Source organism: Symphalangus syndactylus, chromosome 14 (genome assembly GCF_028878055.3).
Source record: "Symphalangus syndactylus isolate Jambi chromosome 14, NHGRI_mSymSyn1-v2.1_pri, whole genome shotgun sequence".
NCBI lineage: Eukaryota > Metazoa > Chordata > Mammalia > Primates > Hylobatidae > Symphalangus > Symphalangus syndactylus.
In genome coordinates, this window is record NC_072436.2 from 47,374,702 (window position 1) to 47,388,778 (window position 14,077).

The following is a 14,077-nucleotide window of genomic DNA, read 5'->3' on the forward strand; positions in this document are numbered from 1 at the left end:
CCCTCCCTCTCCTCCCCTCCTCTCTTCACTTTTTCTTACTTGTCTTTGTTGTTCTTGAGAGAAGTAGCATTGTGTTCTACATGTAACAGGTATTCAATAAATTTTGAGAATCTAAAATAAAAGTAGAAAATATTTTTTAAAAATTTGAGTGAAAGGACTAATGCAAAGTGTGCTATAGTCAGTGATAGAACAGATAGCTGTTACATACTGCACGACAACAGAGGCCTAAGTCACAGTGTCATTTATACCCTTCTCTCTACAAGTAGTGGTCCTGAGTCTGCGCTCCGAAGGGTCTTTCTGGCAATGGTAATAGGTTATCCTTAATACACTTGTAAAGAGGCTGGCAGGGTCTGTGGAACAGTTGGCTGACTGTGCAGAGCTCATTGAAGCATTTGTGAACCAAAGACTCTGCTTGGCCTTGGTAGCACCGTGCTCCAACCAATTGACTTGTTTGTCATTTATGATGCTAGGTCTTGGTATTCAATGCTGGAAGGAAAACCAGCAGAAGACTGTGGCCCACCATTGTCAGAAGTGGGTGGCTCCTCTCATAGTCTCTCTCTCAGGTGCAGGGATGCCAGTCATCTTGCCCTTGGGAGAACACAGGAGAAGCAGAGGCCAGGGGACTTCGCAGCACTGCTGTTTCTTTCTCCTTGGCACCGTCCTGGAGCAGCGACTGGAGGTGGGGCAAGACACATCGCACCACCTCCCTCCATCCTCCTATTGCTGACAGTGTGCACCTACTGCACCTCCTGTTTGGTCATCTCTTCTTCAGACTCTCCAGTTTGTTCCTCTACAAGAAACACTCGTGGGGTTGGTGGGCTGTGGCTGAGTGAGGCCCCTCTCCAGGAGGAGAGAGCTATGTCACAGCTCTTTGTTCACCATTCTCTCTCTTTTCCGAAGAATTCTAATTTCAATCCTAGCATTATTTCTCTTGCCAAAAGACATAATGAACATTTTAGGAAACTACTCAAAGTCATAATAGAAATTTTTAAAATGTGTATTTACATCATCCTTATTATATGTCAGTGCTTTATCCACTTAAGTTGTTCAATACTCACAATGTTTGGAGAAAATTATCATTATCATCATTCTCTGTTACACTTGAGAAAAAGGAAGCCTGGAGAGGTTAGGTCCTGCCCACGGTCACACAACTGGGTTAATGGTGGGGTCCACACTTGAAAGCCTGTGTAGTTTGGCTCCACAGCCAGGCCACTGAGCACCACACCAGGCTGCCTTCACCAGGGTATCAGAGCAATTGGAGTGTGAGTGTGCCAGGCCTCGTTTTCTTTTTCTTTTTTAAGACAGAGTCTCACTCTGTCACCCAGGCTGGAGTACAATGGCGTGATCTCAGCTCACTGCAACCTCCACCTCCCAGGTTCAAGTTATTCTCCTGCCTCAGCCTCCTGAATAGCTGGGACTACAGGTGCCCGCCACTATGCCTGGCTAATTTTTTGTATTTTTAGTAGAGACAGGGTTTCACCATGTTAGCCAGGATGGTCTCGATCTCCTGACCTCGTGATCCACCCGCCTCGGCCTCCCAAAGTGTTGCGATTACAGGCGTGAGCCACCGCGCTGAGCCTCAGGCCTTTTTTTTATACTCTGCAAGTTACAGCTCTCCTCATTTCAAATATTTTACGTTATGACATGCCACAGCATCCATGGTTCTGCCTGCCCCTCCCATGATACCCCATCTTAGTCTGTTCGGGCTACTATAACAAAAACACTATGGTTGGGCACAGTGGCACATGCCTGTAATCCCAACACTTTGGGAGGCCAAGGCAGGTGGATCATTTGAGGTCAGGAGTTCAAGACCAGCCTGGTCAACATGGTGAAACCCCATCTGTGCTAAAAATACAAAAATTAGCCAGGCAATAGTGGTGCACACTTGTAATCCCAGCTAATTGGTAGGTTGAGGCAGGAGGATTGCTTGAGCCTGGGAGGTGGAGGTTGTGGTGAGCTGAGATCGTGCCACTGCATTCCAGCCTGGGTGACAGAGCAAGACTCCATCTCAGTCCCCTGCCCCCGCCACAAAGAAATATTTCTCACGGTTCTGGAACCTGGAAGTCCAAGATCAAGTTGCTGGCCCATATGGTGTCTGGTGAGGATCATTTTCCTGGTTCATAGGTGGTGCCTTCTTGCTGTGTCCTCACGTGGCAGCAGGGGTGAGGGAGATCTTTGGGGCCTCTTCTGTAAGGGTACTAATCCCATTCATTAGGGTTCCACTCCCATGAGTTAATCACCCCCCAAAGGCCCCACCTCCTGATTCCTCACTTTGGGGGTTAGGAGTTCAACATATGAATTTGGGGGCAGGGGGTTTAAACATATAGGTAATAGCATATTTTTCCGTTCTTGTTTCAGAATCCTTAAAGTAGCACACCCAGTAGCCTGTATTGAACGGTAGCTGCTCACCTGTGAATTGAAATGTATTTGCCACTTCTATAGTTCTCAGATATTACTATTGCCATTCTTTGACCCACTTATTTGAGAAAAGTTTGAAATACCTAAACTTCTGATTAGGATAATTACATTTGAGCATATATGTTGGGAACACTGTGTGTGTGCCTAAGCAAGGGTGTATTTTCTCCTGGAATCTCCATAGAGTGATGCCTTTCAGAAAGTGTTTACTTCAGGGTCCCATCATGGGTGGCATCCCCTTTAGTGGATTTCATCCTCCAATCAAATACATGCATCAGTGTGCCAGGTGCCCAATGATGACATGGTCCCAATTAATATACTAGGTCCTCAAATAGAGGCACCTAAGTCAAGTCTGAATTTAACTAAGAGTTATTGGCAAAAAAGGAATTCATCATGTGAAACGTTAGATTTGGAAGTGTCTTAGTATATGAAATTCTAGGTCTCATCATGAAGAAATATTTTAACATGGCCTCACAGCAAATCTTCCATGACTTCTCTGATGACCTCTCCTTTTTCTTCTTGTTTTTCTTTTTCTTCCCTTGTCATCTATCTCTCAGACTTACCCCCACTTAAAAAGAATTCTTTCTTTTAGCTTCTCTTTTTCATATAATTAAAAGAAGATAAAAACAACTGTTTATTTCATTGCTTTTTCATAGCTATGAGGTACGTGAATAATTTTATTTTTATCTGCATTTACAAAAAATGATGAAGATAGAACAGGTCAGGGAGAATATTTTGGTAGTGAGAGAGAGATAGGTAAATAGAATCTGTAGAGATTCTACTCACAAAATAGACATTTTTCAAGTTTTAATGAGGAAATACATTTTCTATTCTTAAGTTCAAAGGTAAATAAGGAATAGATATGGTAATATTTGCCAGATTTTACATTTATTAAAAGCCAGGATAGACAGGAATAATAGCATAACTCAATATTTATGATGCAGCAGGTTCTACATAAATATTAAAATGAGGCAGTTATCATCAGAACTTTGTTGTTGATATTTGCTTTCAAATTTTAATGAACACAAATGCTACTTATGTGGTAAAGTTCAATACCTGAAAAAATAACTCATTTGTCTATTAATACATCTAGCCATAGAACAGCCATGGGTAAGTCTTTTTTTATACAATATATTAATTTAAGAAGACATTAAAAAAAGACTTTCACTTCTGGGAAGATGGAGTAGATGTCCTTTCCCCTTGTCCTCCCACTGAGAGCCACTAAAAGCCACGGACACTATGGAAGAAACATACACAAGAACTCTGCAAAGTGGACAGAGGTCAGACCGGCTCAGGACTATGGAAACCAAGAAATGACATGTCAGTGAGTTTTCTGAGTTTTCTATTTGCCTAAGATGTCCCAGCCAGGATACTGGAGAAGCCAGCAACCTGGAAACAAGAGTGGGGATAGACCAAAAAAGCCCCAAGAAAAGCTAAAGCACCAAGAAAAGGAAAGCCTAGCCTAGTCAAACAGAAAACTTTTAGACAATAAATGTTCTGTTCCAGAAAGCCCCTCGGGGAAACTGGTGCCCCAGCCCTTCTGCCAGCAGAGTCTGGGTGAGCGGAGTCTAGACTTCCACCTTCACAAGGCTGTGGTAAGATGTCCGCTCTTCACTCAGCTCTAGTTGCATCACACAAAGCCAAGGGAGCTTGAAATTTCATCCCACTGGTGGTAATGAATCCCACCCACCCCAAGGGATAATGACCCACTCCCACCCCGTGTGCTGTCAGTGGAGACTACTCAGGGAACCTTGACTTCCAGCACTCCCACCCAGCAAGGGGACGCCTCTTCTCCCTCCCTGGGGTAGTGTCAGGGAAGATGTGGCTGAGCATCAAGACTCTCACTGCTTGATGAGCAGCAAGGTGATCCTTCCACCTGCTTTGGTGTCAGTGGAGGATACGTGGGGAGTATTAAACAGGCACCTTTGTCCCTCCCAGCCAGGATAGGATCAAGACGGGCTAGTGGGTAGATCTCTCAGCATTAATACCCTTCCCAACAGTAAAAAGAATTCCCCTCCTCTCAGGTGTCAAAGGAGGCCAAGTGGAGAGCCTAGACTTTCATATCCACCTGGTAGTAACAAGGCAGTTCTCCCCTGTGCTCAGCCAGAGCCATGTTGAGGAGGCCTGCTAAAACACAAAATTTAAATAAGAGGAGAAGTCATATAACATGATACCTAATGCTTCCAGGTTTTAATCTAAGGTCACATATAAAAGTATTAGAGAAATTATAAATTGAAAGAGGAAAGAACATGAGCATTCACTAATGTGGAGATGACACAAATTCTAGAGTTATTTGACAAAACTTTAAAAACAGCCATATACAACTGCTTCAGTGAGGAATTACAAACATGCTTGGAACAAATAAAAATGAGAAAGTCTCAGCAGAGAAAATAGAAATATAAAGAAGAAGAAAATGGATATTTTCGGACTGAAAAATATAATAACTGAAATTTAAAAACTCAGTGAATGAACTCAACAGCAAGTGAAGAAGACAGATGAGTCTATTGACCTGAAAGATAGACAGATAACTAGATACTACCCAAGCTGAAAAATAGAGATAAAATAGACTGTCTGGGGTTTGTTGGGGGGAGGGGGGCGGGGAGGGGGTGGACAAGAGCCTCAGGAAAATGCACAACCATAGTAAAAAACTAACATTTGTGTCACTGAAGTCCCAAAAGAGAAGAAATAGTTGATGCCATTAGACTTTGATGAGTTATAAATGTGGTAATATCTAAAGCAACTACTAAAAATTATGAAGCTGTATACCCAAAAACACTACAGATAAGCCAAAATGGAATTCTAAAAACATTCAAGTGATCCACAGGAAGGCAGGAAAAAAGCAAACAGGGAACAAACAGAAAACAGAACAGAAAACAGCAGACTTAAGCTTTACTGTATCAACAAATACATTAGATGTAAATGCTGTAAATACACAAACTAAAAGACAGAGATTGGAGACTGAATAAAAACACAATCCAACTTTGTGTAGGAAAAATAATGATATTTGAAATTGAAAACAAAACAAAACAAACATTACTGGTTGTTAATGAGTGACAGGGCCTGATATGACTGCAAAGAGGAAACAGGTTGGTGGTGATGGAATAGTTCTATATCTTGATCGTGGTTACATGAATATCACAAGTACTATGAAAAAATGACATAGAATCATACATTTATGTTGTGTCATGGTGAATTTCCTGTTGTGGTATAATTACATAAGATGTAACCATTGGAGGAAACTGGATGAAGGGTATATGAGACCTCTCTGTACTATTTTGAAACTTCCTGTGAATCTGTAAGTGGAAATTTCATCTATGAGCTTTCTTTTCTCATCTGAGAACCAGAATGGCCAAAAGAATGATGGATGGATAGATTGATGGACTGATGGGAGAAGCATTAAGTTCTTAATTTGCTGGTTTTTAAAATTGCAGGTTCTGAACATTCATTTTTCATTTGATGTCTGTTCTACTTTGATTTCACAGCAGCTACAGTTATCAAAACATTTGGTGGATAACTATTCAAAGATAGAAAGAGGATTGTGTCAGCCTCTGGCTAAATGCTCTAAGGGAACTTGCAGAAATGAGATGCACAAAAAGCACATAAAACACATTTGGAACTAGCACAAGTACAAAGTAAGTAACCTGAAAACCAACCTATCTGATCACTGGTTTATCTATACATAAAGACTTACCAAAGAGATTGAGATACTGATGACATCTAAAATACACTCACATTAGAAAAGCCTTTTCAAAATGTGGCTGTAAGGTAGGGCTTCTTCTTTTCTTCTTTTTTCTACACGGATCATCTGAAGGCCAGATTAGATGATCGTTTTTGCCACCTACACAAACTTGGCCACATGTGAGAACAGCAGCCTCAGCTCTAATTTCTCACCTTAGGAAAGATAGTAAACTTTTCCCTGAGAAGCACCATGTCCTCTTCAATCTTGCCACTCTGGATTTGATACATAACCTCTTTCAAGGTGCCAGCCACATGGCCAATCCCCTTTGTCCACACATAAGTGCCCCCAGCTAACAAAGTACATTCTCTTTGTCCCCAGTGCCACCTCCCCAGTGCATCAAGGAAAGAGGCAAGTTCAAGGTCATGTGTTCACAGCCATATGGAAGACTTCAAATTTTTTCCAAGTTAAGACTCAGATTCTGTTTCCAATTGGTGAGTTTAAAAAAAAAAAATGCAATGGATTCTCCAATATGATCAATTACATCAGCGCTCAGGGCCAAAGTCATATATAACAGACAGTATGGAAAGGAGAAGCAAAGGAAGACAAAGCAATTAGTATTGCTAACCACTGCTGTAATGATTATTATTGACAAGAAGGAACGACCATGGTGATGCCTGCAACTTCCATGAAAGTTAACCCTACCCAGACTAACCAGTGCAAACTTTAAAAAATTATTGTTGTTTATCAAGGACATGTCATACTTGGGAATATATCCGTGCCATGGAAAGAGATATGGCATCTTTAAATTATGGATAAGGTAGATAAAGGGCTGGAGCTCTGCCAAGGTAAAAGTTGTAAAACTGGATTGATTTTTGCTACAGCTTGCTAAGGGCTCCCCAGAGCCGGGATGCAATGTTCAAATATAATAATTGATAGCCTGAAAAAATATTTCTGATAAGTGTGCAGAGGTAACACAGAGCTCTGCCTGAGATGAAGTGAGCCTTTGTGCTTCAGCAAACCCTACGACCAAAGTGACCCAGATCCCGGCGCTGCCGTTGCCTTCTCTGATTAGAGCCACCCGGCTTCCTGCTCCCTTCTTCTTTCCTCCCCACTTCCACCCCTCCTGGCTTCCACCTCCTCCTGCCTGCGCTGCAGCCTCCTCCAGCTGCAGAGAAAATGGTCTTGGCCTTCAAATAGGGGCATTTGTTACATGCTGTTGTGGAGAAGTAATTATCCAACCATCAGGCCTGTATGTGTGGGGGGAGATCGCATTCGTTAATATCACCTTGGTAATCCCAGGGGGCAGAGGGGTTCACGTTAATCTGACCCCTTTTCAGTCTTGCCTTGGTGAGCTGACCACCCCAAGCTGTGAGTGTGTATGTCTAAATTGCCCGGGATTCAATTGAACACATTAAAATTTAAAAAGGATTTAACTGAAATTTTTCAATAGCTTCTGAGAGGGGGGGATAATTTATTAGCTTGGAGTAAATTAAAATCTCAAGCAGGGGTAAAGACTCCGAAGATTGCTTTAATACATTTTATATGCTTTCAAAAGAAATGTTCTTTTAAATGGTCCAAAAATCAGCTAATTTTGTCCTATTTAGCAAATTACCTCCTAAGGCCACAATGTTGAAAAACTTAACAATTATTTTTTTTAAAGCAAAAAATAGAGGGAGAGTGAAAAAATCACACACCTTCCATAGGAAACAACCAAATCCTAGATTGCTGTGTCTTTTATATGCCACAGTTAGGATTTTTTTTTTTTTTTTTTTACCTTTCTTCATTCAAAAGTCAGTGAAACATTTGCGTTACCTTCTGCCAGACCACACGGGGACCTTTTTTCCACATGGTGATTGCAGGCAGGAGGAGGGTAGAAGGTTAATGGAGGGGCATTGGAAGGCTAAGTCCCATGTGCCATGCTGATAATTTATACCTTTATTTCAGGCCACATTCACCTGTGGAGCAGCAAGGCCATGGAGGTGACCCGAACTTGTTGCCCTGTTCAGCCCAGAGGCTGTCCCTATCCTGACAGCAGATTTCTTGCTTTGAATTATCTGTGTAATAAAAGAGTCCTTCTGAGCTTCAACTGACATTCTGAGGCTGAGAGAGGAAGATCCATTTTTTTCCCCATCTAATTCTTTCTTTCACTTTTTTTTTCTGATGATGAAAAATATTTTTTTTTTGGTTTGCATTTTGGAGGATTTTCTTAATGTGCTGCATACAGCTCCTGGCCTGTGGTCCACTGGGGGCTGTCTCTCCTCAGACTGGAATGATTAGGCAGTGAAAGAGACTTCCCTTTTCCAAGGAGTACCGCTGTTTTAGAATTCAGGGTGGAGCATGCTGGCAACCTTTTGGGGGCACTTTAGATATGAATCAGTTTGAAGGCGTAGCTATGATCCTTTCAGAGGCCATTTAGTGCCAGACTCTATCCTGTGATTCATGTGTATATCCATCTGATTAAAGACAAGGTGGGTGATAAAGAGAAAATAAAAGAAAATGAAGAAGAAATAAAAGAAGTGTGAATGAGTCAGCCTGAGAAGCTTGTTCCTGTTCTTTCTAATCAAAAATTCATTATTTAAGTGTCATACCTCTATTCTGGGTACCTGTGAAACACAGCCCTGGGGAGCAGGCAATAAATATATGATGCCCTCTACACAGCTGTGACTTCCAGTTTCTTATTGCCCAGTCTAAAAAGTATCTGCTTCTATCCAGGGCTCAACAAAAAGATAAAAGGTAACCCAGACCTCAGGATTTTGGACTGATGTGAGGCCTGAAAGTATCACTCAATGGAAACAAGTAGAAATGATTTTTATGATTGGTTGACTCAAATTTGCAAATTTGCATCTGGGACAAAAGAGTTGCAAGATATAAGATATATGAGGGAATAAAAAATTAGAATTTCAAACTTAACAAACTCTTCTTAATGTTTTGGCAACCCAGGAGGTGAGAGGCCTTGTTTGTGAAAATTAAATGTCAGGAATTTCCTTAGAAAGAATGGCGACTAATTTCAGTTCTCTTCATCCTCATTATTTTTTCTGTATTTTCTAGTTCATTAATATCTATTATCTTTTTATTTTTTCCTTCTATTTCTTTGGACTTCATTTCTAATTTTTTCTAACTAAGTTGAACATTTAGCTCATTAATTTTTTATTGTAATTACTGGTTTATTTGGAAATTTTATACTATGTTATTTTATGTTTTCAATTTTCAGTGACTTTGCTTACTTTTTCTTTTCTTTTTTTTTGATTTTATTAGTTTGACAGCATTTCTTTATTTTTATCCTCTCACCTCCTTGGATTGGAACATGATTTAAGCATTTTATTTTGATTTTTCTAAAAGTTGCACTACAGCTAGATTTAGCTAAGGAAGTATAGCCTTCTGGCCCCTTACATGCACGGTCCTCCTCTAAGCCATAGCAATGTGGCTCAGTTGTTTTTGTAAAATTTGAAAAATTTAAAATAGTTTTTAATTCCTAAGAGAAAATAATGTAAATTCCCCAGATTATATAGGATTCAGGTCCCCAAAATCCTGGTTCTGCAATGCCCTTATTATATTATTATTATTATTAAGATGGAGTCTCACTCTGTTGCTTAGGCTGGAGTGCAGTGGCTCGATCTTGTCTCACTGCAACCTCCGCCTCCTGGGTTCAAGTGATTCTCCTGCCTCAGCCTCCTGAGTAGCTGGGATTACAGGTGCCCACAACCAGCTAATTTTTTTGCACTTTTAGTGGAGATGGGGTTTCACTATGTTTGCCAGGCTGGTCTCGAACTCCTGACCTCAGGTGATCCCCCTGCCTTGGTCTCCCAAAGTGCTGGGGTTACAGGTGTGAGCCACCACACCTGGCCAATACCCTTATACTTTAACAAGCACTTTTGATGTGAAGAGTCTAAGCTTATCAGCATTTCTACTCTCTCCAAGAGGAACTAAATCCTTTAGCTCTTATTGTCCCCTCTTTTATTTTCTATGCTATTGTTGAATGGGATTTTGAGTCCTTATTTTTAAGCTTTCCAAGTTTAGATATACTTTTAATTTTTCTTAATAAGTCAGTTTAGATTCATTTATATTTATAAATTTTCAAAATCATCAGTCTTTTGCAATTCACTTTTCATTCCTCTGTATTTAGTTTCTTCCTTCCTTCCTTGCTTCCTTCCTTCCTTCCTTCCTTCCTTCCTCTTCTTTTTCTTTCTTTCTTTCTTTCTTTCTTTCTTTCTTTCTTTCTTTCTTTCTTCTCTCTTCCTTTTCTTTCTTTCACTCTTTCTTTTCTTTCTTTCTTTCTCTTTCCTTCTTTCTTTCTTTCAATGGAATTTTGCTGTTGTTACCCAGGCTGGAGTGCAGTGGTGTGATCCCAGGTCACAGTAACCTCCGCCTCCCAGGCCTAAGCGATTCTCCTGCCTCAGCTTCCTGAGTAGCTGGGATTACAGGTGCATGCCACCACGCCCAGCTAATTTTTTGTATTTTTAGTAGAGATGGGGTTTGACCATGTTGGCCAGGCTGGTCTAGAACTCGTGACCTCAGGTGATCCACCCACCTTGGCCTCCCAAAGTGCTGGGATTACAGGCATGAACCACTGTGTCCAGCCTATTCAGTTTCTGTTCAGTATCTTTTTTTAGTATTTCTTGACTAACAGTCTATGAATGCTATACTCTGTAAACTCATCTTTATTTTACTTTCACTTGTAAATAACAGTTTAACTGCCTATAGGTTAACAAGTTCTACTTTTTTCTGGCCTTTATGATAGATGAAGAGATGCCTGCAGTCAGCACCATGTGCTTACTTTGTGAGTAATCTCAATTTTTTTCTAATTATCTTTATTTCCTTTGTTTTTATGTTTTCTAATTTTATTTTGATGGGTCTAGGTATAAATTTATTTTTACTTGTTTGGGAATCAGGGTGCTTCTCTAATCTGATTTTCTTCAGCTCTGCAAAATTATCAATTATTTTTTCTTCAAATATTCTTCTTGGTGGATTTCTTATTAGATGAATATGGGACATTATTTCTGTTGCTTAACTCTTTTGACACTTTACATTTTTTATTTATTTGTACTGCATTTTGAGGGACTTTTCTCAGAATTGTTTTCCAGTTTATTGAGTCTTTTGTCAGCTTTATCTAATCTGCTGTTTAACCTATCTAATGTTTTTAAACATATTAATTACCACAATTATATTTGTTATTAAAAGGGCCAGCTTTTTTGCATATTTCTTGTTCTTTAGTTATGATTTGTATCTGGTGGGTTGTTTAGTGTGGGAGGAGTCATATGCCACCACCCCAGTTGCATAGTTGTCTCTACAAAGCAACTTTTTTTTTTTTTAGATTCATTGGGATTTCATATTACAGATAAAATCCCATTTAAGGCTCCCATACACCTGGATAATAATATAAATTTGATCTTCCCATGCACTCATGGCACAAAGTTGGTGTTTTGATTTCTTGCAGGAGACCTTTTTCTCCTTTATAGCTGTCAGCAGGGAGAAAGTTACACTGCTGTTTCCCCAGGTTGGTGAGTGGAGTTAATTTCTCTTTGTGTGACCTAGACAGTCTTGGTTTTATAAAAATAGCTATTCCAGGGCTGGGTGTGGTGGCACACACCTGTAATCCCAGCACTTTGGGAGGCTGAGGTGGGTGGATCACCTGAGATCAGGAGTTTGAGACCAGCCTGACCAACATGGTGAAACCCCATCTCTACTAAATAAAAAGAATTAGCCAGGTGTGGTGGTGCATGCCTGTAATCACAGCTACTTGGGAGGCTGAGGCAGGAGAATCACTTGAACCTGAGTGGCCGAAGTTGCAGTGACCCGGGATCACACCGTGGCACTCCAGCCTGGTGACAAGAGCAAAACTCCATCAAAAAGCAAGGAAGGAATGAAGGAAGGAAGGAAGGAAGGAAGGAAGGAAGGAAGGAAGGAAGGAAGGAAGGATCGGTCTGGGCAACAACAGTGAAACTCTGCCTAAAAAAAAAAGGAAAAAACAAAAAAAGCTATTCCAGCTGTCCACCTAATTCAGGTGAGAGGTTTTCTCACCTGTTCCAATGTGGTTGTTAAAGTCACACCCTCAAGCCCTAGGGTCCGTATCAAGGAAGATACTCCTGTGAGCAGTGGTGGCATCTGCTCTAGCTTTGCATGAGCTTTGAGATTCTAGTACTGGGAGGGTTCCTTTTGTCTTTTCAATCTGCTTGTGCATTGTTACCCGTTTTCAACATATTTATGCATTCATATCAAGAGGTGGACTTCTCTATAGCTGGGTCTGCCATGTTGCTGAAGTCTCACATAGGTATTTAGAGCATTTACAGCTGCTTGAAATTTATTATGTGACAAAGGGTTTCTTAGCGTCTAACATGTTGGGAACAGTGGCTATATTCAATAAGGAACTATTACATGATTTTTTTCAAAGTCCTAATGGAAACCACTCAGACTGCATCCCCGCCTTCTTACTCTCCTGAAAGAAGAGAACGATCATCAATGGCAAACAGCAGCTGTAACAAAACAACACTAAGAGCAGGCTCCACGCTCAGGAGAGATTGCTGTGCCGCCTTCTCGTGGTTTCTGGTGCTCCACACTGTCAGAGAACCGTCTCTGGTACTGAACTACAGAAATGATCCCTAGAAGAATAGTCTTACATTACATAATTGGAAACAAGAGAGTGACATAGGTGTTGGTTTTTATTAATAAAACAGAACTTGTGCACGTGTACACATTTAGCAAGCATTTTAAGCATGCCAGCTGTTGTCCTCAGCACTCCATTGCAATATCTAATTTGATCTTGGCCAAATCCTCTAATGCAGACACTGTCATTAACTCTATGTGAGTAAACATTTCAGCCGATGAGGAGACTCTATTAGAAGGTAGGTAACTTGATGAGGAAGCCTTACAGTACGATTTAGAGGAGTACACCTTGAGTCAGTCCATGCTGTAGATCTAGAAATGATAATGATTAATTAATTAGCAATAATAATAGCCAATAACATTTATTAAGTGCATATTATATTCCAGGCAATTTTCTAAGCACCTTTTATAAAATTAACCAATTGACATCACCACAAGAATCCCATAAGCCTGTTATTATTTTTGTCCCCAATTTACAAGTAAACAAAACAAAGGCACAGGCCAAAAGTCACATAGCTAGTAAATGGTAGATTTTGGGTTTGAACACAGGTAGTCAGATTGTAAAGCTTGCCCTCAGAAATCATCCTCAGTGATAAGGAAGGATGAAAGATTAGTTAGCTGTGTGCTCCAGTGGTCCAGTAAGGAAGTAACCAGGGTTTGAGCTGAAATTGTGATAGTAAGAATGAGGGAGGGACAGATATGAGAGCCCTGAAGGAGTTAAAACAAAACCTCTTGGCTTCCTGTAGGTCTGGGAGATGGAGAGCCTGAGGGTCAGGGAGGACCTAAGGGTTATTTGCTGACCCCTAGCTGGTGTCAGATCATAGTGCTTTTACCCAAAGTGAGGATAAATGAGGAAGTTTTGGATGCAAACATGTGCTTTGCTCTTTAAAAGAAATATGAAGATGAAAAGTTTTGTTGATTTCAACTATTATTTTGATAACACTTAATCGAAGATTAACCTATTAAATAATTCAAAAGCATCTGTAGTTGTTTTTGTGAGATGAATTTTCTGCAGCATGAGTGCTAGTGCACACCCCTCTATACGTAAGTAAATATTCACATTTCTTTTACTGTTTTGTCAAAAATCATCTCACTCTGTTACCTATTTTCTAGGGATGTAAAATTAAGTGACAGTTTAACAAGTTATTCACAAAATCCACTCCATTGAGACCATGTGTACATTGAGAATTATGCTTGTTGTCCCTTTTAAATGAAGGTGAGTTCCCTCATCAATCGCCGGCATCTCATACGGCGGTCGATTTCCCAGAGTCATGATAGATTTGTAGTGATCCAGCCAAATGCTTGCGCATGGCTCCTCCCTCTGACTATAGATACACATCTTCAAGACAGGTGGCCTGTGTTGGGAGTAGTCTGGGGACATGA

General features: G+C 40.5%; 1 non-coding gene across 1 annotated transcript; it reads right to left on the reverse strand.

Annotated features, from left to right (window-relative positions):
* Positions 1–12,493: 12,493 nt before the first annotated feature.
* LOC129463386 (small nucleolar RNA U3) lies at positions 12,494–12,706 on the reverse strand. Its single transcript, XR_008651158.1, has one exon. It is a non-coding gene; the product is annotated as a small nucleolar RNA U3 (small nucleolar RNA).
* Between the last annotated feature and the right edge of the window lie 1,371 nt (positions 12,707–14,077).